General features: G+C 42.2%; 1 long non-coding RNA gene across 1 annotated transcript; it reads left to right on the top strand.

Moving 5' to 3' along the window:
• The first annotated feature begins 8,547 nt into the window (after window positions 1-8,547).
• LOC145421089 (uncharacterized) lies at window positions 8,548-9,013 on the top strand. The gene is made up of 2 exons (XR_013902379.1): window positions 8,548-8,676; window positions 8,758-9,013. It is a non-coding gene; the product is annotated as an uncharacterized LOC145421089 (long non-coding RNA).
• The last annotated feature ends 17,200 nt before the right edge of the window (window positions 9,014-26,213 follow it).

The following is a 26,213-nucleotide window of genomic DNA, read 5'->3' as shown; positions in this document are numbered from 1 at the left end:
ACTGTGGCAGCATTACTTCTGCAACACTTGTTTATCTGTGAAAGTGATAGCAGCCCATGCAATGCCTCCAACCTGGCACATGAGATTAGTGTCGGCTCTCTCTGCTGCCATGCCAATCAGTTCAACAGAGACAGAGGGATGGCAGGCCACCCACAAACACACATGCAAACATCACGCAGACGCACACAGCACCACCACTCCCCTCTGAAGAGCCAGATGATGGCACAGGACTGGTGTGCTGGTGACAGTTTTTCTTGTGAGTCAACATGAGGAATACAATGGAGCGTGTTTAGCCAGAGGGTTGGGGGGCGGGGCAGGGGGGGGGGGGTACAGACACAAGGGGAACGAGGGAGTAAGAAGGAGAAAGTTAGAGAGATGTATTGTACACACAGTGCACATTGCAGATGTCTCCTCTATCCATCTGCTGTGCTGTAAGAAAAGCAGAAGTTTGATTTTTTTTCCTCCCCTCTTGTTTCACATCGTCAGTCAGGATGTGTGTGGAGCAGAATTTAGATGACTGATTCAGAGCACTATTAGGCTATAGGAACAGCCCACACATGGTGAACAAGCTGCAGTATGAACATTGCCTCCAACATACGTATTTCATAATCGTTTGCAGTAGACGGTGTACTTTTCTATGTTGTTGATACATCTTGTAGGTTTACATGCTTTATTGATTTGGATGATGGTAATCTCTGTATGTACAGTATCTTTTCATGAAATAAAATTTAAAATATTCTTACCAAGATTATTTATTTTCTCAATATGACAGTTAACACTTAACGCAGTAACGTTCAGTGACCTTTACAGAAAGGCAGGGACTAAGTCAGGTTTGCTTAAAGGTACTATTACAAACCTTTTCAAACTGCACTCTAACTACTCTACATTACACACGCTGGCCAAGCTGATTAGTAAGAGAAAGCTCATCTGGTAAGTTGATAAATAGTGGTCATTTGCTTGCTAATGCTAGCTCTGTTTTGACAAATGCACAGACCATACTCATCTCAAAGCAGTGAAAGCAGAGCCAGAAGCTTCTCCAGTAAATAGATCAGAGGTTTATCCACAACGCACATGCACAACCAACCAAAAAAAGATGCTGTCCTCACAGCTTCACCAGGCTGCTGTTAAAGGGACACAGACACTCCCGTGACAATCAACAGAAACTCAAGCAGACTTAAGCCTGTGTCCAGAGTCAATAACTGAAAGCAACCACTAGATGTCAGTAATATAAGTGATAGAGGCAAGCAGGTGAGAATGTTTTGAGATGAAAACAATGGTCGCTTTCCCTTTGGTACATTTTAATTGATGCTAGGGCTGAATAATTATGGCCAACATGGTTTTATATATCAACATAGTTCAACATGAATTGCAGCTATAAAACCCACTTTAAATTGCATTTAGTGCATTTTCAGTATCTTAGTCTTTTCAAGCTTATCTTGATTCATATTCACATTATCTTAGATGTAAAACATTTGCAATAAGGTCTGGAGCATCCTTTAACTTACAGTTGGAGTCCATTGTCATGCACATCCATTGTATTGAATAATAACTACAGTAAGATACAGGAAATCTTTCAGAGGCAGATAACCAGACAGCTGCCTTACTGTCCACATCAGCCGGATAATAAGAAAGTAGCCTACACAATTTTTTTTTTTTTGTAGATGATAATAAATCCAGTGTCCAGTGAAGGAAACCTGAGGTCCACAGAGGTCTATCTGCAACAGAAAACTTTGCGTTTCTCTCATCTCCTGCTGTCTGCACATTTCAACCTGCTTTCTGGAAATTGCCATGCTTTGGAAATGATCTGCACCACTGCAAAACCTTGATTTGAAAATAAGAAGCTATTGTCAGAATTTACTGAAGGGACACAGTAAGTTTTTAAAAGGAATCATCCAAACCTGATTTACAAAAGCCTCCTGCAGAAATGTCTATATTTTACTAAATTTTACTGTAAAGCTGTAAATTCGGTACCAAAGCTTTAGCTGACTCCTTTAGCTCTTCGGTCCTCACTCTAAATGTTCAGAGTATAGTCTCAACTATCTCCTTAACAATAGTGGCATATTTCTTTCTTTCTGTCTTTATTTTTTACTTCTCTCTAGTATTGGATCATACTGAAACATCTGTCAAAAGAAGTTATAGATTATTGATTTATTAAATAGACTATGCCTTTGTTTGTACATTAGCATATCTTCTGTGGCTCACCAGTAAAACTTCCCCTCCTATAGATGCATTTTTACATTTGCAGCCTCACATAAATATGCACCACATAGTATCTGGCCCACAGAGTCACACTGGCCAAAATACACCTATATCACCATTGGCATCTAGTGGCAATATGTCAATAACAGTATCATTTACTGTTATTGTGTATCATTTACCCATTATCAGTCATAACCAGAACTCCAAAGTTGTTCTAAAAATGAGAAGTAATTCACAAACCCTATGTAAAAGCTAAAATATTTTGTGTTTTCATTTTTCTGCTGCTGTTTTTTTCGGTTTACGATTTAAGGGTACATGATGGTTTGGGTTGAATTTCACCTTTCATATTAAAATGCCAATTTTTCCCAAACCTCATTTCCTAGCATACAGTGGGGCAAAAAAGTATTTAGTCAGCCACCGATTGTGCAAGTTCCCCCACTTAAAATGATGACAGAGGTCAGTAATTTGCACCAGAGGTACACTTCAACTGTGAGAGACAGAATGTGAAAAAAAAATCCATGAATCCACATGGTAGGATTTGTAAAGAATTTATTCGTAAATTAGGGTGGAAAATAAGTATTTGGTCACCTCAAACAAGGAAAATCTCTGGCTCTCACAGACCTGTAACGTCTTCTGTAAGAAGCTTTTCTGTCCCCCACTCGTTACCTGTATGAATGGCACCTGTTTGAACTCATCATCTGTATAAAAGACACCTGTCCACAGCCTCAAACAGTCAGACTCCAAACTCCGCCATGGCCAAGACCAAAGAGCTTTCGAAGGACACCAGGAAAAGTATTGTAGACCTGCACCAGACTGGGAAGAGTGAATCTACAATAGGCAAGCAGCTTGGTGTGAAAAAATCAACTGTGGGAGCAATCATTAGAAAATGGAAGACATACAAGACCACTGATAATCGCCCTCGATCTGGGGCTCCACGCAAGATCTCATCCCGTGGGGTCAAAATGATCATGAGAACGGTGAGCAAAGATCCCAGAACCACACGGGGGGACCTGGTGAATGACCTGCAGAGAGCTGGGACCAAAGTAACAAAGGTCACCATCAGTAACACACTACAACGGCAGGGAATCAAATCCCGCAGTGCCAGACGTGTTCCGCTGCTGAAGCCAGTGCATGTCCAGGCCCGTCTGAAGTTTGCCAGAGAGCACATGGATGATACAGCAGAGGATTGGGAGAATGTCATGTGGTCAGATGAAACCAAAGTAGAACTTTTTGGTATAAACTCAACTCGTCGTGTTTGGAGGAAGAAGAATACTGAGTTGCATCCCAAGAACACCATACCTACTGTGAAGCATGGGGGTGGAAACATCATGCTATGGGGCTGTTTTTCTGCCAAGGGGACAGGACGACTGATCCGTGTTAAGGACAGAATGAATGGGGCCATGTATCGTGAGATTTTGAGCCAAAACCTCCTTCCATCAGTGAGAACTTTGAAGATGAAACGAGGCTGGGTCTTCCAACATGACAATGATCCAAAACACACCGCCCGGGCAACAAAGGAGTGGCTCCGTAAGAAGCATTTGAAAGTCCTGGAGTGGCCTAGCCAGTCTCCAGACCTCAACCCCATAGAAAATCTGTGGCGGGAGTTGAAAGTCCGTGTTGCTCGGCGACAGCCCCAAAACATCACTGCTCTCGAGAAGATCTGCATGGAGGAATGGGCCAAAATACCAGCTACTGTGTGTGCAAACCTGGTAAAGACCTATAGTAAACGTTTGACCTCTGTTATTGCCAACAAAGGTTATGTTACAAAGTATTGAGTTGTATTTTTGTTATTGACCAAATACTTATTTTCCACCCTGATTTACGAATAAATTCTTTACAAATCCTACCATGTGGATTCATGGATTTTTTTTTTTCCACATTCTGTCTCTCACAGTTGAAGTGTACCTCTGGTGCAAATTACTGACCTCTGTCATCATTTTAGGTGGGGGAACTTGCACAATCGGTGGCTGACTAAATACTTTTTTGCCCCACTGTATTTGTGACGGTACCAATCACCATTATGATTACACATCCTCGGTTACCATAGTTATCCATCCTACAAGAGCGATGACACCAGCACTTTCCCCCCACAGATGTTGATGGATCCCTGTTGAACGCTACCAGGCAACCCACCACATCACAATGTGTCAGTATGTGACAACTGGGGAGGTGAGAAAGGGCTGCAGTTTCAAGAAAACATTTCTTGGCAAAAACACTAAGATTAGCGAGTCTTGTTACACACAGAGTCTATAATTTCTTGAGGTTTTTGCGACATTTTTAAAGGAAATCTTCTTACTAATTGTGAAAATATCAAAGAAAACCAAAACAAAACTGAAGGTAATCAGTGACGTGTGAAGAACTGAGAAGTTGTGTGCATTTGTTTGACGCAGATGCCCCATCTCCCCTCTGTGTCACTGCACGTAAACCCATTACAGCTGCTGTAGATGTATGTGTTTTGAGTCAACTTCATTCAATATGTTTTAGAGTAATTGAGGGAAGATTGGAAAATCTGGGGCCTCTGAATTGCTCACCATCAGCATTCCTGCCCAACTTAGTGGCTTATTTGTCATCCCATTGACACCTCTGATCACAGAGAAAGGTCGGCAGTCTATCATATTACATTATATCTCTCTCCTCCCCTGTATTGACACCAGTGGTTTGGAGAGGGGTGTGCTGGTGTGTTATTTGCTATGCATCTCATAGTGGAGTGCAGCAGAAATATTTGCATTTTTCACTCTGTGCAGGCCGGGCAGACAGTTAGTCACTAGAGACGGGAAGTAATGATAAAACAACAGAGAGAGATGTGATGATGTGCAAAAACAATGAAGTGAGGAGGGATGTGGGTGTGCATCAGTACATTTGTTCTCCTTGCTTTCACTGAGACTGAACTGGCCTGATCCTTTTTTTTTTTGTCACATGCACACCTATTTGTGCACATAGCTGTCTGTGCAGGTCCCTCTGTGTTCACCTGTCAGCTGGTTTTGCTTAATGTCATTTCCCATGCGCTCCTTCTCTGTATTTACAGCTTTTTCCATTTCCATCACTCTCTTCAGTCTTCCGTCTTTAACGCGTCAGCTCTCCTCCTTCCTCGTTCCTTTCCCCTCATTTCTCCTTCCTGCCTCGTCTCCTCCCCACAGGTCCTTTCTCCTTTCACTCGCCCAACACAGTGAAAAACACAGCGATGATAATGAGCGCTAGTTGGTATTCCCAGCTTGCTTGCTCCTCTACCGTCCTACTATGCTCTGCCTCGCTTCTTCTCTGACATTTATGTTTTCAATTAGGCACTCCACCGACGAGCCCTGTGCCCCTCCGCCTTAACCCCTGCATCCAAAAAAAAAAGAGAAAAAAAAATGCATTAAGTAGAACACCTCCTGGGACTTTTTCCAAAAAAACTGAGAAACAGCCAGGTGATGCTGGCAGCTGATACTGTGCATTTAAAGCAGCGTGGATCTCTCCTGCTGAAACACATTTTAAATGGCACATCTTCTGCAAAATGACTCTGACATTCGCACCAATTGGGGTAAATGCAGTCCACGAGCTCCCTGTCGATTTTCCATTTGGCAGAAAGTTGTTTTCCTTTTTTCCTTCTTTTTTTTTCTTTTGATTGCGTTCAGGCTCCATGTGCTCTGTGCTTCCATCTCTTTATATAAAGCTATGTATTGCAGGGGAAGTGTAAATGTTTGTTTTGGGGCTTGGAAATGGTCAATCCTCTTTCACTGTCAGTTTGAGGGCTAAGAAATATTTCCCCAGGAGTTCTGTAATCTACTCCGAGTCTTGCTGCGTGTGTGTGACAGACTCCCTCATTTTCACTCACTTATCCGGCAGCCTGTATGTGTGCGCAAGTGCGCTTTTTCCCTCCGCCACACATGTGCTTCTCTACTTCTCCTCCTCTCCCCCGTTGCACACTGAGCAGAGGTGAAGTGATGATGACTGAAGACAAAAATAAGAAGGGGAGAGAGGCTTGGCTCGCTGTTTGACTTTCCCATCTTGTTCCCATGTCTTCAGGTATTGAGAGTGTGGGTGTAGGGTTGAGCTTGCAATTAAGATTCTGCTCAGCCTGCCTACTCCAACGGCTCAATGGGGCAGGAATGAGCAAGCCCGTTGGTGATAAATGGCCCACATCGCTGTCCATGTCCTTCCAATATAACCTGGGCATTAATTACACCAATTGGTATTGCACTGTCATCAATATCCATCTGTACTGTGGCCCACATGCGCGAGAGTGCATGCGGATATGTGAATTTGTTCGATGTATCACTCTCACCGAGCAAATATTGGAGCGCTTGCACCGAGCACTGGAATGATTTCATCTTAAAAGCAAACTTCAGTCAATAACATGCACTTGGCTTGTTCAAAAAGAGTGAAGTACACACAACAAGATTTCAGTGACCGTTTGCTTTAAAGACAGCGCACCCTCATTTTCTGCTTTTTAAGCGGCTGTGTTATTATGGGGTTTTTGCAAACATGCCTGGATTGACCTTTCTTACATTATCATTCACAGGTGTCTCTGCCTACAAGCTATTCAATTTTAAACAGTAAAAAGGGAAAAAAAGTTTTTCGTTTAATCAACTGGAGAAAACGTCGAGTGTTTGATCATCTTTGTCAGAGTTACTTCGCACGAGAGCTGGAGAGTCTGGAGCTGTCAATCAAAACACATGGGGAGAGGAAACAAAAGGGAAGGAAAATATGTAACAAAGCAGTCCGGGCTGGTCTAAGTAACTCTAAGTAACCATGAGACATAATCAGTGGCTTCGGTGTTGGCAGGGTGTTAAGTTTGATTATCAGCTTAATATTCATGTGTGACACTCGACAAATCAAGTAAATGTTAGCTAATTGAACAGACATGCTGAAAAATAGCTCGGTATCTTCTAAAACGGACGTTATTGGTCCTGTCATGTGACGCATCGCAATAATGAGTAAGCTGCAAGTGACAGCTCTTTCTTGCAAATGTGAAAAAGGACCTACTGAGCAGTTGAGAAAGAACACTTGATTTACTGAAGTGCAGTTAAGTGCAATTGTGAGGTATTTGTACTTTGCTACCTTGTCAGAGGTTTTCAGGTTTTTAAGTTTTAAAAATGTCCCCAAATTTATATAGTACAAATTAGTGTATGCTGTTTTATTATTCAAAATCATTCATCATGAATAGATAAGAGGTCCTTTATGGGAAATACGTTCAGGCAGCTCATCTTTTAAACTAAGCATCAATTACAACTATCCAAATATCACCTTGAAAAATGTGTCTTTAACCTCTGTAAACATAGCTGACCCTAATAAAGATTCATTGTTTTAAGACATTTAATCCAACAAGAACTGACCTCGTGAAGTTATTGTACTGCTTTGAATTTACTGACCATAATTTGCTGTGTTTGCCAATTCAGCAGTAGCAGTACATTATAGGCAGAAGAAGGTGAAAAGAGTGCAACTACCTAAAGTGACTTTGGTTCGAAACTCAGGCCATCTGGCCTGTCACTTAACCTGCACCTTTATGTTTGCTCCTTGTCCCTCGAACCTTCACCGTACCAGCTCTGTCATTCTTTCTTAATTAGCAGAGGTACATTTCACGAACTACATTGTAAGATGGATTTATTGTTGGCGTTGGTGTCAGTGCCAGGTTCAACTGACCAGAAACCTTTGAGAACCATATGGTGAGCATGCCGATGTCATTCTGAAGTCTTTGGGCAGTTAACTTACAGAGGAAGTCGATCTGATGTCTTTTGCATTCTAATTTTGTGCCAGAACTGAACCCTTATGCACTGTTCAGGTCAAATTTAACTCATTTTGACTAACGACAGCGGCGAGAATTCCCAAATGTCAATCTTTTACCTTGAAATTTGATTATAGTTCCTTACTGTCAGGTGTGTTCCTGCCACATTTGCCCACATTGACACAGAGACAGGCTGAGGTTTGAATCAGAGGTCAAAGGGCACCTTGATAGAGATGCACACCTGTGCATTAACAAAATAATCTAAAAATAAACAAATCAGATTCATTTTTTGAGACTGAGATTAAATTAACTCAGAGCTAACTGAGATTAAAACAGAGGTTATACGAGGGGTTGTAGGGGTCGTAAGATTATAACAGCACCTGAGCTGCCATTGCAGTGAGTGTGCGAAACACATGTACCACACTTGGAAGCTTACAACTGGCATTTTTATGATTTCTGTTCTAAATGTTAATAAATGTTGAAGTTTATAATTTTAGATGGTAGTTACGAGGATTTTATTTACGATACAGCAGTGAATGAAGCATTTAATGCATTTCGTTGCCCTGTACCTGTCATGGTTCTCAAGATCTGGAGAGGTCGTGGTGTGTGTATTGTTTGTCTTAACCTCTCCCACCAGGGCGGAACTGGACCTTGGTTCCCCGCCTCTGAACCCACCCTGAACACACACCTGTGGCTCATTCACACTGATCCTGGCCGACTACTTAAGATGGCAAGAGAGGCTGCTTCCTCGCTGGATCGTCACATTACCAAGTGTCAGTGTAGTGTAACCTATGAAAATGTTCCTTTGATCCCCTAGAGTTTCCTCCTGACTTTGTTTTTTCCTCTGTGTACAGGCCTTCTAGACTCCCTGCCCGTCTTCCCTGCCGTCTGGATTTCTGTGGATGTGTGTGAGTGAGCGTGAGCTTCTTAGTGTGGACATTTTTGAGTTACGGATCGAGTGGAAGAAGAGCGTGTGTGTACCCCCGTCTTGGACCTTCCCTTCGGACCCCGCCCTACTCCCTGGAGCCCCGTGTTATCTGTTCCACTGTATATATGTATATATTCTCACTTGGTGTCACATTTCAAATAAACCCTCACCCTCTCTCTAAACTTCAGAGTCCTGCGAGTGAGTCCTCTGCCTACTAATCTGTGACAGTACCTGTGCATGTGCGATGACAATAAAGTTGAATTTTATTCTATTCTATTCTATTCTAATGGTTTATTGGTTATATAATAATTCTCAGCAGTTACAGAATTTTCTTGCCATTTTCACTTCTTCATTTTCACATAAAACATATTATAGCTGATATGCGTTCATGTGTAAGTAAAAACAGACATGACACTGTGTGATAGTTGATGCTTTTCGTCAAAAATGAGTGTTATAATACATATACGCAAACAAATAGACAAAAGTCTTCCGTCACTCTAAAAGCATAAATGAAGAATTATTCATCCATTTAATAATGTCAGGCAGGCCATTTAAACAGATTTGTGATTCAAAATAGGGTACAGACACTTACTGTGATGAAATCCTTGGCCCAGGTCAAAATAACTGTGGAGGCACTTTTTAAAAAATATATTAAATGAGTTAAAATATGATTTATTTCAGGCTATTCTGTTTAACTTATTATCTGTTGATATTAGTTTCTTTGGTATTTACTGTTGTATAGAGAAAATGTTCAATTCATTTCCAAACCTTTCCCCCCTACTTGATAAATGAAGTTTGTGTGTGAAATCAAATAGAAAATGTCAGCTGCTTTGACCTTTGCACTGTGTGCAGTTACACTCATTTGTGAATATGCATATAAAAAGAAATATATGAGGAAACTTTTTTGTCTCTGGTGTTGGGGATACTTTATTTTCATGTGTCGTATATAGGTTTAGCTAATGAGGAATTCCTTGGTGTTAGGGTTAGTTAGCAATTTCAAATTGTGCTTTTCTGGTCATTCGACATTCAATTTGATCAAAGTCAGACGCAGCATGGTATTCAACTAGCTATGAGGCCACAGAGCTGTGAACAGTGTGTGTACTACATCATGCATATTATGTTGAGCCAAGAGGCCGTTTGTCAAGATTTATGCATGACAGAAATGCACACAAAAGCACGAGCTCAACGAACTGCTAATCAACCTTAATCAGGTTTTGGAGTTATGAGTCGTCAAGTTCAAGGAAAACACAATCCACTGACATCATCAAATTTCCCTGGCTGGGCTGGCTAAAAGAAACTTTGAGAACAGATATTAAACATTGAAAGTCATGACAAAGGGCAGATTAAATTATTATAATGTATTACCCAAATTTGGTGAAAAATTAACAGCATAACTGATAGAAGCAACAGGCTGTAAGTATGTGGAGTGGAACATTAAAGACATGAGTGATTCCTTACAAAAATGTATTTAAAATTTGAACACCAATATCTCAAATATCCTATCTTTTGCTCAGCCTAACATTGTAATATAGAATAGCTTTCAAACTAATTCTAATACTGGTGGAACCACATATAGTGCTTGCACAGTTTTATTACAGAAAGAATGAATGAGCAAAACCTTGGGACAGTCCCCAGTTGACCAGGAAGTGGAGTGTGAGCAGGCAGGTGCTTCTTCCAGGGGGAAACTGCAGCAAGCAGTGACAAGCTTAACATGAGAATCTGACACACTGAGGAGACAGGAGGAAAGGGGACGACAGTACACAAGAGTAAAAGGTATGTGCTTTTCTTCTCTATTTGAGCACTCGAATAATAACATGTACAATTAGAATCACCCTGATGAGTTACTGCTACAAAAACTGCATGATCTGGTGAAACCTGCAGGTGGACCTGGTAAGAGTGGGACTGCCTGGCATTCATGCACACATGGGAAAGAGGAGGAAAAGGTAAGATAAGGAAAAAGAAGAAAAAAGGTGTCCATTGAAGACTTCTGTTTTTGATCAGAAAAAAAGTTGTCTGCAAAAACAGGGGAAGGAGACTGAAACACTTTGTTTCGGGCAGAAAATGAACTGAAGGGCTATGTCAGTGGTGAGTGTAAGATAAACAGTCCAATGTGTATCATCTTGATGCATGCTCAATCCTCCAGGTAAGTAAAGACCGAAGAAGTCACTTGGGGACCGTGGGGCACGATAATGTGAATGAACATTCTTATATATATATATATATATATTAGGGGTGCAACGATACACAAAATTCATGGTTCGGTTCGATACTTTGGTGTCACGGTTCGATATTTTTTCGATACAAAAAAAATGTTCATGCCTTTTTAATCTGTCATTTATTAAAATTATAAATATATATTTTAACTCAAAAGTACAGTTTTTAAATTTAACCCTAACCCTTGTGCGTGTTTTTTATTTTGACAGCGAATGCGCACCTGCGGACCACTTATGTGCAGCCCTGGTTATTCAGCTCATCATATTGCAGCCACAGAAATTCTTTTGTCCATATAAACCATAAAGCTGCACTTTCTTTTTGCCTTATAGTCTGATTTGTCATAACTTCTCCGTTTTGTGGTAAGCTTTTCTTTGGCTGTCACTTCTTCACCCTGACCTGTCTTATTTGACTCAGAAGAAATGAAATATATATCCTCCTGCTTTTACACACGCACTCACATAAGCTCAGCGATTCTCTGCGCGATCAACCTCTCACATGTTTAAGCTTGCTGCGGGAGATTTCACTTGTCATGTTTGCATAGTAAGCTAACGATTAATAAGACGATGTCAGAGGAATTGGTGCACAAATTATCATCACTCACAGATCAGTGCTGTCGCTCTCTATACACAGTTCGCGCGATTGCAAAGTGAAAGCAAAAAAACAAGCGCAAATTCAAACGCGATTTCAATATGTCACATATTGACAGTGGCTCACCGATGCCAATGACATAATTACCCATCTACATTTCTGAAAGAATGCAAAAGCATTGACATATATTTTTCCTTCCTACAATAGCCCGACGGGCAGGGAAGAGATAGATTTTGGTAGCCCGACTGAAAAAAATCGCTAGCCCCAGGACGTCGGGCTAGCGATATTGCAAGCCCTGTATCTGATTGAGGAATCACTCATCTTTGGAAAAGAGAGTTTATTACAGAGAAATGTCTCTTTCCAAAATAAAAGCTATACTATCCGCTTCTTCTGGGCTATATTCTCAGCAGCATAAGGAGAATCATGTGCTAACAGCTGTCTAAATGACTCGGCTAAAGTTAGTTAGTTCTTTTTGTCTTTGCACTAGGATGATGTCGGCGTAAATGTGCAGTCATATTCGTTGTGTTCCCACTAGTGCTTTCAGGTTAATCTCGTTGAAATTACCTTAACGCCACAACACGGCAAATCTCCGTTAACGAGCTACCGCCGATCGCCCCGTGCATGGGGCTAGACGGCCAACACGTTAACGAGCTAACTGCGCTAACCCATGTAATTGAGCATTGCACGGCACATCCAACATACTGTTTTACTTTAGTCCATGACTCGCTTACCTTACTCGAATATCGTTGGTAATTATGTCATTGGCATCGATGAGCCACTGTCAATATGTGACATATTGAAATCGCGTTTGAATTTGTGCTTGTTTTTTTGCTTTCACTTTGCAATCGTGCGAACTGTGTATAGAGAGCGACAGCACTGATCTGTGAGTGATGATAATTTGTGCACCAATTCCTCTGACATCGTCTTATCAATCGTTAGCTTACTATGCAAACATGACAAGTGAAATCTCCCGCAGCAAGCTTAAACATGTGAGAGGTTGATCGCGCAGAGAATCGCTGAGCTTATGTGAGTGCGTGTGGAAAAGCAGCAGGATTTATATTTCAGCTCTGCTGAGCCAAATAAGACAGGTCAGGGTGAAGAAGTGACAGCCAAAGAAAAGCTTACCACAAAACAGAAAAGTTATGACAAATCAGACTATAAGGCAAAAAGAAAGTGCAGCTTTGTGGTTTCATGGACAAAAGAATTTCTGTGGCTGCAATATGACGAGCTATATAACCAGGGGTGCACATAAGTGGTCCGCAGGTGCACATTCGCTGTCAAACTAAAAAACACGCACAAGGGTTAGGGTTAAATTTAAAAACTGTACTTTTGAGTTAAAATATATATTTATAATTTTAATAAATGACAAATTAAAAAGGCATGAACATTTTTTTTGTATCGAAAAAATATCGAACTGTGACACCAAAGTATCGAACCGAACCGAACCGTGAATTTTGTGTATCGTTGCACCCCTAATATATATATATATATATATATATATATATATATATATATATATATATATATATTTATTAGGGGTGCAACAATACTCATATCGATATTGAACCGTTCGATACAGTGCTTTCGGTTCGGTACGCATATGTATCAAACAATACAAAATTTTTAATTTATTTTATCAACTTTCCTTCTGACGATGCTGTCTGTGTTGAGCGCTCAGTGGATCTGCGCTCGACAGTGCAGCCTAGGCGGAGGAGTCGAACGCAGATTCACTGAGCGCAGGGCAAGCTAGCGAGACAAAAGTTAAGCTCTCCTTGCAACATGGCAAATTGAACCTCCCCCACCCTCATTCAGATCTGGCGTTTGGAACTATGTGACGTATGACCCTGAAGGTAAGCGCGTCATGGACTAAAGTAAAACAGTATGTTGGATGTGCCACGCAATGCTCAATTACATGGGTGGGAGCTAGTGTTTTAGCGCAGTTAGCTCGTTAACGTGTTGGCCGTCCAGCCCCACGCACGGGGCGATCGGCGGTAGCTCGTTAACGGAGATTTGCCGTGTTGTGGCGTTAACGTCATTTCAACGAGATTTACGCTGACAGCACTAGTGGGAACAAAACGAATATGACTGCACATTTACTCCGACATCATCCTAGTGCAAAGACAAGTGGAAGCTGACAAAAACAAAGCAGGCATGCTACAAACTTTACCCGAGTCATTTAGACAGCCGTTAGCACACGATTCTCCTTATGGGGACCTGATATGTTTAATATGCTGCTGAGAATATAGCCCAGAAGAAGCGTATAGTATAGCTTTTATTTTGGAAAGAGCCATTTCTCTGTAATAAACTCTCTTTTCCAAAGATGAGTGATTCCTCAATCAGATAGATTTATTTTTATTACTTTGTTGTTTCAGCAACATTAAATTTAAAAACTGTACTTTTGAGTTAAAATATATATTTATAATTTAAATCAATGACAAATTAAAAAGGCATGACCATTTATTTTTGTATTGAAAAAATATCCAACCATGACACCAAAGTATCGAACCGAACCGAACCGTGAATCTTGTGTATCGTTGCACCCCTGATATATATATATATATATATATATATATATATATATATATATATATATATATATATATATATATACATATATACATATATATCCAGTAACCATCACAGTGGCAGATATCCAAGAAAGGGTCTCCAGTATGAAGAGTTGGACAGCACCAGGACTCGACATGGTTCACGCCTACTGGCTGAAGAAGCTGACTGCACTCCACGAGCGCCTGGCAGCACAAATGAACCAGCTGCTAGTTAACGAGAGACACCCGGAATGGCTAACCGAAGGCCGGACGGTCCTGATCCCCAAGGACCCCAAGAAGGGACCGGTTTCCTCCAACTACCGACCAATAACCTGCCTCAGTACTACATGGAAGCTCCTGTCAGGCATCATATCGGCTAAGATGAACAGGCACATGGGTCAATACATGAGCGGGACACAGAAAGGAATTGGCAAGAATACCAGAGGTGCAAAACACCAGCTACTGGTAGACAGAACAATCAGCTGAGACTGCAAGACCAGACTGACCAACCTGTGCACTGCCTGGATTGATTACAAGAAGGCCTATGACTCAATGCCCCACAGCTGGATACTGGAATGCCTAGAATTGTACAAGATCAATGGGACCCTAAGAGCCTTCATCAGGAACTCAATGGGGATGTGGCGTACAACACTAGAGGCCAACTCCAAGCCCATAGCACAAGTTACCATCAAGTGCGGGATCTACCAAGGAGATGCTCTGTCCCCACTGCTGTTCTGCATAGGCCTGAACCCCCTCAGTGAGATCATTAACAAGACTGGCTACGGATACCGACTACGGAACGGAGCAGTTGTCAGCCACCTCCTGTACATGGATGACATCAAGCTGTATGCCAAGAGTGAACGAGACATCGATTCACTGATCCACACTACCAGGCTATACAGCAATGACATTGGAATGTCGTTCGGACTGGAGAAGTGTAGTCGGATGGTAACAAAGAGAGGGAAGGTAGTCAGAACTGAGGGGATTGAACTACCAGAAGGCAACATTGCAGACATAGAGGACAGTTACAAGTACTTGGGGATCCCGCAGGCAAATGGGAACCATGAAGAGGCCGCTAGAAAGGCTGCAACCACCAAGTACCTGCAGAGGGTCAGGCAAGTCCTGAGGAGTCAGCTGAATGGTAAGAACAAGATCCGGGCCATCAACACATACGCCCTGCCCGTGATCAGGTACCCTGCTGGGGTAATAGGCTGGCCAAAGGAGGAGATAGAAGCCACTGACATAAAGACAAGAAAGCTCCTGACCATGCATGGAGGGTTTCACCCCAAGTCCAGCACCCTGAGGCTGTACGCTAAGCGGAAGGAAGGGGGCCGGGGACTGGTGAGTGTCAGCACCACAGTCCAGGATGAGACAAGGAACATCCAAGAATACATTGGGAAGATGGCCCCAACTGACCGAGTGCTCAGTGAATACCTCAGGCAGCAGAAACCCAAGAAAGAGGAGGGAGACGAGGAACCATCATGGAAGGACAGGCCCCTGCACGGTATGTACCACCGGCAGATAGAGGAGGTGGCTGATATCCAGAAATCCTACCAGTGGCTGGACAAAGCTGGACTGAAAGACAGCACAGAGGCACTAATCATGGCAGCACAAGAACAAGCTCTGAGCACAAGATCCATAGAGGCTGGGGTCTATCACACCAGGCAAGACCCCAGGTGCAGGCTGTGTAAAGATGCCCCAGAGACAATCCAGCACATAACAGCAGGGTGAAAGATGCTAGCAGGCAAGGCATACATGGAACGCCATAACCAAGTGGCCGGCATAGTGTACAGGAACATCTGTGCCGAGTATAACCTGGAAGTCCCGAGGTCAAAATGGGAGATGCCCCCAAGGGTGGTGGAGAATGACCGAGCTAAGATCCTGTGGGACTTCCAGATACAGACGGACAAAATGGTGGTGGCTAACCAACCGGACATAGTGGTGGTAGACAAACAGAAGAAGAAGGCCGTAGTGATCGATGTAGCGGTTCCGAATGACAGCAATATCAGGAAGAAGGAACACGAGAAGCTGGAGAAATACCAAGGGCTCAGAGAAGAGCTCGAGAGCATGTGGAGGGTGAAGGTAACGGTGGTCCCCGTGGTAATCGGAGCACTAGGTGCGGTGACTCCCAAGCTAGGCGAGTGGCTCCAGCAGATCCCGGGAATAACATCGGAGATCTCTGTCCAGAAGAGCGCAGTCCTGGGAACAGCTAAGATACTGCGCAGGACCCTCAAGCTCCCAGGCCTCTGGTAGAGGACCCGAGCTTGAAGGATAAACCGCCCGCAGGGGCGTGCTGGGTGTTTTTTTTTTTTTTATATGTCATGGAACAGGAAGGGGAGTGTATGAATTTCAGATAAACTGTCTTCGAGGAGATTATTCCTAAGAATTCTGGTTTAAAATTAAATGTTTATTGGGATTTTAAATGTTTGCAATTGGAAAAAAAAATGTTGCAGAGCCACCCAAACCCCCACAAAGTGTGAGGTTTTCTGACCCACTCGGCTGTGCGACAAGCAGTTGTGGCAGAGTCAAATATTTCTGATGGTCCCCGAACAGAAAACACGGGCTGTGATCTCATGTCATATTTCCTATGCATCTCCTATTAGGCTGTTTTTCAAAGGCATCGCTTGGAATGAAAGCAATCACGGCACTTTGCTTCTCAATTCGACCTTTGCAAACAAACAGGAAAACAGATAGGCTTCTGTGTTTAATACTCTCGCCCCCTTTCCTCCAGCTATACTACACCACAGAGGTCACCGAAACGGGGCCTATGGACAGAAATATCCCCTTTTGTCTGAGCAGCGGTGGATGGTTTGTCTTCCAAACTATATTTATGAGATCTCATTATTTTCATTTCCCATCCTGTCACTTAGTATTAGGTTTCTTCCGTTCAGTGCACACAGGAATAGCTCCACTCTTGATATGAAGCCAGGGTCCTCTGAAAGAAATGCATTTCAATAACAAAGGGATATATCACTAAGGATTGGCGGTTTAGTACCGTAAAATATCATTGATTTTGCTCAAATGCTTCAATCTTTTTACTGTGCAGGGATGTGCTCAGCTGAGCTGGAATGGAAATCAACATAAAATGGGCTACTTATTACAAGCAGAATGGGTCTCTTCTTTAGTCCCTCCCTAATAATTTTGCAAATGAAATTACAAACCGTTGTGTTCCCCAGCACCATGTAGAAATGGAAATGCACCAGTGTTAATTCATGCATGAAAGCATAGTTGGTGCTGTTGAAAAATTCCACTGATTCCAGACGCCGGAATCCACCGTGGTATTATTCATTAAGACAAGTGAAACGTTGGGAGTCTGCAAGTGTATCTCAAAACAGGGCCGACCATATGTTTAGTGTCAATATGACTTCACGGTTGCCCATGTGGAAAATAGCTCCGGGCCACAGAATGCACACTTGCACAGAGCTGTGTTTAGATAAATAATCTTGAACTGTGAAATGCGAAATAGGAAACGAGAGCCATGTCTAAAAATAATTTCCATGTATTGCTTCTTAATTGCGACAGAGATGAAACTAAATGGTCGATTATGAAAAAACAAAACAAAAAAACAACTCAGGTCTGTTTTTGGGAATAGGGAAGAGTTGTCTGATTGTTTCCAATGCCCTTGGTGATTCTCCAAGGACTGGCCTGGCATGAAATTGGCAGAAGCATGGACCGGAGCGAGGAGTGAAGAAGAAAGCAAGAAAATAATGTGCAAGCGAGAACAGATATAACTGTGGGTAAAATGTCCAAGAGTAAAGGAATGGTGTGCAAGAGAGCTGAAATGATGAAAAGACCCAGAAAAGGGAGGAGGATAATTTGAGGTCTGCTGGGTTTCCTCCCAGCGATATACACTCCAGAAACTTTGCCGTTAAAAAAAAGAAATCCTCAAAGTTCAATACAAATGACCAGGAGCCTTTAGCGAGACTCAGACACGGTAAAGCTTCTCATTAACAGGAGGGTTCACACCAAACGCGCCGTCACAAATGCATTACATTTGAACATGTTACCCCTCGTTCTTCCGTGGTGTTACCAATAATTAGAAGAGATTTCTGGTTTCATCGTGTGTGTCTTGTAGTAATAGAATGAACTCGCCAAATTAAAGAAGAACCACAAGTTACCAGTGAAACTCAGTGAACTCGTTAGTCCTTCAAAACCTTGGGAAACTTTAACTTTACGCTATGATAGGAGCGCGAGATACATTTACAGTTTTGCTTGGCTAACCTGTTACATCGGTGAGAACACGTCTTTCTCCCAATTACAAGTGTAGTGCTACAGAAGATATTGCAAACTATAACAAGATGGAAAAAAAATTAATGGCTTCAGATATTCCTGACTAATCACCAAGTAAAGCAGAAAATTCCCTCCAGCTTCCACCTTCCCTCCAGCTGGAATCTTCCCCAAAGCACTGCAGTGAATTTTGCATTTCAACTCACATTTCTACCTGCATTTGCATTCATCCTGTTAAATCTTAAAGTCCCATGCTTATCTGCAGTTTTTTCTTCCTGTTAAAAGAACGCTTTGGATCTTTACCTTTTCAATATCAATCAAGAGCATAATCATCAACAATCAATACAGCTGGACCTTTCAGACACAGCCTATTCCCCAAGACAAGGATCGTCCTTTCTTTCATTCCCTACTTCCCGAGAGACCCCTTGCCACTGTGAGCTTGTGTTCCACGTGGCCTCTCTCACAGCTCCCTGCTGTTTTTATGGACCCGTTTCATTAGCCACCTAGCTTGAATAGTCCCAGAGGAAAGCCAGAGGGGCTCACTGTTTACTAAATGTACCTTTTACTGCACATCATCCTTGTAAAAGATGCAAAAGCCTCTATTTAGGAAGATGGAGCTAAACGAGAACGTGGTAATGGGATTGGCATTTCACAAAAGGCAGATTTGACTTCATGCTAATGTGATTGTACTCTCTCTCTCTCTCTCTCTCTCTCTCTCTCTTTCTTTGCAAGGAGACCAGAATGAGGTGGGTGAGAGTTTTCTAGAGGACATATGTGTTCAACCTACTTTTCAAACCAACCAGGCTTTTGCCTTTTTTTTTCTCTTTATGGGTAGTCATTTTCATTTTTCGCTTTATATATGAGGCAGTCAACTGACCTACCAATTGCTTACTTTTGAGGTGTTCATATATATATATATATATATATATATATATATATTTCTGTGTTTCAAGTTATACTGAATGAAAGTGATTGACTTAAGCCATCGTTTTGCGGGATTTCATAAACTTTGGTTCTTCCCCTGCACACCTCATCCCCGTCTCTGTTTTTCCCCTCTAAATTTCCACACTACCCTCCATTGCAATTGGACTAATCAACCTTATCAGCTGTTCGACTGTGGAGCACTACCCAATTACAACCTCAGCGGATCTCAAGACACTGACGAGTGTGGGGGTATTACTGTCCAATCACATATCCAGCTCTGACACTCTGCTACGGGCTCATCGACTCGGCCTCCTAATCCTGTTCCAAGTATCAGCCTGACATGCAGATGGAGTTGATTCTAAGTGTCTCCATTTGTTTTTCTGCAGTGGCTGATGTACAGACTCAGGCACTCTCACTTCTTTCTATCTGCTGATTAAGACCGATCCTCCGGCAGGCTGAGCCAAAGCTAAATTAATCATCCCAGAAATGGGTTACGTGTCAATTTTTTGGTGATAAGTGTTGCGCTGGATAATGGCTGTCATGCTATGTTGGATGAGGGAAAAACAGAACAGGTAAGGAATGACTGCTCCTGATGCAACCACTATGGATTTCAGTGGTATGGATTATGCTCCGTGTGCTGCTAATGCAACTGAATATGATAAATTAGTTTTTTTGACATTTGACATACAAAATAGCACTTTAGTCGGACAGGTTTTCCAATGAACCAAATAACAACCTACAAAATGAAATGTCTGTTTGGGCTGATTCTTGGCATCTGAAAGTAAACCAGAGCGAGAAGGGAAATTTGGGTTTTGCACATAAACAACCCCAAAACGAAAGTGAGGGCAAGAAAGTTGTTTTCATCCTGTAGTAAACAAAACATTCCCCTGCGGGGTAAAATCTCCTCGAACATCTGGCTCCATTATAGGCCCTGTCCAGTCTGCACTTGCTGTAGAAGCTAATTAGAAAGAGAGAGCAGATGAGGGGAAAGAGTGAGGGCAGAGAGAGGAAGACCCAAGATAGAGCTCCAGATTTTTCAGGCCAGTAATACACGACCCACATTTTCTTTAAAACCACTTACATCTCAGAGGTTTCTTGAGAGCTACAAGGCAACAGATGAGGAAAAAAATGGAAATAGACTGGTCCTCGTCTGTCATAAATAAGTGGTTAAGGCATTCACTAAATAGATTGCTGTTTTTGATGTTATCTTTCCAAAATTGTGGCACAAGTTCAACTCAAAACAGCCGGCACCGTCAAGCCCTCTCTGAAAATTAAAATGCTAAAAAGATGCTAAGGGGGTGGATGCTATTGATGTCACTGCAGCATGAGTTATATTTTAAATAATAATGAGTGATAGTGTTTGTTGGTCCTAAAAACAGGACATGAGAGGCTACACATCCAAATCCTTTATCCAACCTCAAACAGGCCTCAGACAGGCTAACGCTATATGTGAGAAAGCATGCTAGCTTGTGTCGATACAACGATAATACTGTTAACTTAAATATCCTTTCAAGCTGTGTTTGCTTGACTGATGCAGATCATGAAGGGTTGATTTCAGACACTGTAAAAAGTTGTTTCCATGAACTTAAATGTATTTAGCTTGATGATAACAGAAGTGCCAGAGACTGGGGGACTGACCAGCTTAGCCACTCGTCCATTTGGAAACCTGTGGAATTGATTCCTAGAAAGTGCTAGACTGTTGCATTGAACAATTGCACTTTTTCAATGTTGGTACAATCTTGTTTATTTTTAAGGCGTTTGCACTAGTAGCTAATACTCTTCCAAACTTCAAGCTACTAAACACTGGCATGTTTGGATAATGAGTTTGGAACGAATGCCTGTAAAACAGTAAAAGTACATGGCTCCTTCTGGATTTCTTTTTTATATTTTTGCCACACTTACATGTTTCAGATCTTCGCCTTGTAATCGGAAGGTTGCCGGTTCGAGCCTCGCCTCTGACAGTCTCGGTCTTTGTGTGCTTGGGCAAGACACTTCACCCGTTGCCTACTCCAGAGGGCCCGGTGGCGCCAGTGTCCGGCAGCCTCGCCTCTGTCTGTGCGCCCCAGGACAGCTGTGGCTACAATGTAGCTTGCCATCACCAGTGTGTGTGTGGATGACTGGTTGTGTAAAGCGCTTTGGGGTCCTTAGGGACAAGTAAAGCGCTATATAAATACAGGCCATTTACCGTTCTAAGGAGGATGGACAAACCCTCTATAATGCATTACAACCTTCACATATCTGCTTGCGTAGGTTTGCACAGACGGTCACGGGGACCAGAGGTATTAGCTCCCCAGTGTGTACAGAATGGTTTCACATATGCGCATATTCCACAAGTTTCACAATAACACGTCAACAAATAGAAACTTTGGAATGGATCTTCCATTAATCTGTTGTAGGGTCGTTGTCACTGCAGACATTTTGTTGTGTTTTTGCCTGTGACTTTTTGAGCTATGTGATGAAATTGAGCAATCATAGGTAAAATTAGTTTGTTATGCTTTTTTCTGTCACAGCACATTGTTTGCTGGGGGAGACGGGGGGACGGGGACAGGGGGGGGGGGACGGTCTTACACATGAAGGTGTGGTCATTAGTGTGGGCACACCTTCTGATGAGCACTGAGCTTGAGTTGACCAAAAAGTGCACACAAACACTCATGGAAGCAGCAGCACTGTCTTAATTGACAACATCCTGAGAGAAATCTGCCCACTGGGCCTGAACGGCTCCTTTGAAAGGCCCTTTGACAGAACTGCGGGCCATTCACTCTGAGGGGCAGAGGAGCGCATCACCTCGCATTTCCGCCTCATGGCTTGTTGGAAATACTTCAGGAGAGGATGTTAGAAACCAATCTCTCCCCAAAGCCCTCATGACAAGCCGAGATTGCTGACGCATACACTTTGATAGCTGAATGTGACGGGGCCCTCTCCAGCAGAAGCTGTGGGAAAGAGAGCGCGCTGTCGAGCAGCTCACCAAATCAGCTTCTCTCTCCTTATACCACTTCTGAAAGCTCAACAATTTACCTTGCAAGCAGAACTGCTGCACTGTGCATGCGTATTCTGCAGAGTCTGCACCACAGAATCATAAAATCCTAAATGCACCAACCTTTGCCTCTTACATTTCAGGCAGCATTAGGCAGCTCTAGGCTCTGCATTGGCACCGTGCTATACTGGGAGACCAACCAGGGTGTCAGCTGAGCAGCTGAGTCATGCTGTATGCCAGAATCAATGTCTGCATCTCAAGTCAGTGGCAAAAATCTCTGTGTGACTTTTGAGTTTGTTGGAAAAAACTCAATTCAGAATGGGTGCTTTTGCCTAACTTCTGAACTTACTCCAAAATTCTATCTATTAATATGAAACCAGTCGCCTTTACCCAGCAATGCAATGCTCAGAACAGTGAACATCTTCATAAATATATTGGGATTCTTTGTAACATCAGGATTCATAAGGAGTGTTGTTGTAGTAGTAGAAATGGGCAGATTGCATGTGTGGGGGTTAGATGGACTCTGTGCTGGTAAGACGTGTTCCTTTGTAACTGTCCTCTCCTAAAGCCATAAACTGATAAGTGTAAATGCGGCATTTTTATTTCTAATTGTAAAGGTCATAAAATGTTTTTCATTACTTACAGCACAAAAAATATACTTTTAAATGCTGTTTGGTATTTATGCATTAATATATTTCTATGACTATATATTTTCTGTGATTTATCTTTTTGGAAATTTAAATTTAAGCAATTAGCAACTTACAAATGTAATTTCTTCATATCTATTTGAATGTTATCACACTTTTCCATTTTGTGTTTGAAACGGCTAGTGTGGGAAACCATTCAAATGCTTGAATAATTTTTTATGTAAATTTTTTTTTACATTAAGAATTAGACGGGAAGGGAAGAGAGGCCCGCTGCCATTTGTGCACTGATTTTGCTGTTTGGTCTTTTCGTTTAGATAATAAATTCAGCTTTGCAACTTGTTCCTGTTTGTTGATACAGTGCAGTCAACTAGCTCATATCTGCTACATATGCAAGATGTCATGAGTCACCCCTGATGTAGTGTTGTTTTCATCCATGATGACACACTATGAGAGTTAAAGCGATGGTCTGTCATCCAAAACGCCCATTTTCATTCCTGTCCCAAAGCCAAGCCTTATGTCATTGGGTTTGAGCTGATGTTGTGTAGTCTGAACCTGGCATAAGGTGGTCATAAACTAGCATATATTAGATCCGTAGGCCACTGCAATGCTTTAAGAACCCGATATGAAAAAGTTTTCAGGTTAGGCTGATTAGTTGGCAGGAGCTTAACTTGCCGACGCTGCCATTCTAATCAGTGGTGGCTAGCGTGGCCAAATTAACTGCTAAAACTTAAGAATATATTTGAGGAATTAACATCACTTGTGCAATGCAATTTTCCAACTTTAATTTATGGAAATAGTCATTAACAAACCTACTCAGGTGAAAACAGTCTTAAAGCTTTCATTACATACAATATTTATGAAGAAGTCATCCAATTAGTAGCGCACTTCTTAAGTTGAATTCAGGCGGAAGATGAAGCAAAATTCAAACGTGTAAATGCATGCATCAGGATCGGAAGACAAATGGGAGAAAAATGAAGGAATGTTGTTAAACTTCCTGGAAGAGTTGTAACACTGACGATAACACTGTAGCAGCTTTTTAGCCACTTGAATATGGATTTAATCAAATGCAAGTTAATAAGTAAATCCCGAATTTGGCACAGATTATATTAAGTATTGCAAATGCTAATTCAAAACCAGCTTTATTTTTATTGGTGAATAAATCTATACAGCTTTTCTGACCCTTCACTGACCCTCCTCACACGTGTTCGGAGCCACGCTGTTATCTCTGTTAGCCACATTAATGCACACCGGTGTTGCTGAGTTACATGTATCTCGCTAACCTCCCACTGTAATTCTGTGAGCCGAAACGCCGCTTGGATTAAGCCTGTGGCCCTAACCTTTCCCTCTAGCTGCGGAGAGAGCAATTTGCCTGATTCTGTCGCCGCCGTGGGTGGCTCCCCTCCCGATGACATCTCCTGCTGTGCGCCCAGCGTCGCAGGCCAGCTCGCTCCCTGAGGGGTGATCAAGATGCCAGAAAAAAAGCTCACTAACACCTGCCACCGAGAGCATTGTGCTGATTAAGGGAGAACTTTGACTCTCAGCCGACAAGAGCAGAAGGAGAGGGGGAGTGCGTGAGGAAGACAGTGAGGGACGGGGGAAGCTAACGGGCCCATTGGGGGTCAGGGGCAGCAGTCTTGTTATGCTGACAGGATCGCCAAAGTCACGGCACTTTACTGCTTCGCTCAAGCATTCGATTTGCATGCAACGCAAAGATTTATTTCTTATGTCAGTGGATTCAGTCTTTCTAAAGCTCAGAGCTTTTGAAACAAGCGTGCGAAGCACCGAGGTTGAGGAGCGGGCAGAGCATGCACGAGATGCTCTAGTTCACACTTTGTAAATTGGCCAGTAATCCCGGTGAGAACATGCTTCAGCTGCTTGTACATCCACACAGTGTATTTTATATGCTTTTAACGGAGTCTCCCACAGATGATATTCGTAATGAGCCTTGCAGGAAGCCCCTGTCATCATTAGAAGGCCCCGGGGGGAAAAATTGGCTCGACTGCTTCCCGTTTGACCCTGCCTTTCTATTCGACAGACAGAGGGGATGAGGTGGGCTCTGCCCAGTGAGGCTGCAGTGTGGGTGGCTCTGCTATTAGAAGTCAAGAAACCCGGCGCTGGCCCTGTTGGTAATGACCAGAGTGACCACATGCAGAGAGAATCCGCTGACCCCAGAACGGCTGTGGATTATAAAAATAGAATGGGAAAGGATGGAGTATCAGAGGCAACACGAATGGCATTATTTGGTCAGGCTATTCTTTATACTGATGTTTGTTCTTCCTTATATGTATTGATATTCAGGATGTGCCTGCAAATAGTCACTTAGCTGAGCAATTGCACACAGAAAAAAAAATGTTATTTGTTTGGCAGAGTCCCTTTCAAAAAGCAATCTGTATAATTTGAGTATGCCAATTATTCTCAACAACTAAAAAGAGTATTAATGAATATTAAATATTTCTCATGCTTTTAAGACCAGTGGGAAACCTTTTTGTGTTTTCTTGTTCTTAATTAACCCCTTCCTCTACTGAATCTACTGTTTGAGATCCCCTTTAGTTTACAGGATTACAATTACATCCTAATCACTGTTTGCAGCCTTTTCTGTGTTTGTGTAAGCTTCTAATCACTGTGTTCTGTTTTTTGGGGGGCTCCATGCTGGGTTTCATTAAGGAACAGCACTCCCCCACCTCCAAACTCTGAACCATACGGGCTCTGGGATGCTACTGGGAGATTGCAGGCACGATCTGTTGATTGTAACTCATTAAGCTGAGGTAATTAGTGCCTGTGAGATAAGTTTAGTAAGATTTGGTGACTTTTTTTTTTTTTTTTTTTTTTTGCTGTGAAGGTACCACCGTTTGAAATAACCATTAGCAGTAATTACAGCAAGGCGGAAAAAAGAAAGGGCTATTCTGAGAACATGTTGCATAGCTAGTTTACAGCCAAATAATGTCCCCCCTCAGATTAGCCTGAAAGGAGCAGCCTCTGTAGTTGGCCAGTGTGTGAACTTCTAATGTAGTTCCTTTATTTTATTTTATTTTTTTTTGAAGTATCAAAAGAAATTCAATATGTTAGAAATCAAGGATAAGAATCGTGCAGTATATGCAAATGTTAATATTATGTTTTGTTTGACAAAAAAATCTTTTGTTTTGGAAGTCTTTAGCATAAATCCTAATTTCCTTTGACGGAACATCATGTGGGCTTACGTTGCACAAACACTTGAATTAACAGGCTTTATTGTGCAATGCAATCTGTGGAGTCACATTCATTT

The sequence above is a fragment of the Astatotilapia calliptera genome, chromosome 3, assembly GCF_964374335.1.
Source record: "Astatotilapia calliptera chromosome 3, fAstCal68.1, whole genome shotgun sequence".
Taxonomy (NCBI): Eukaryota; Metazoa; Chordata; class Actinopteri; order Cichliformes; family Cichlidae; genus Astatotilapia; species Astatotilapia calliptera.
This window is presented reverse-complemented; position numbering and strand designations above follow the sequence as displayed.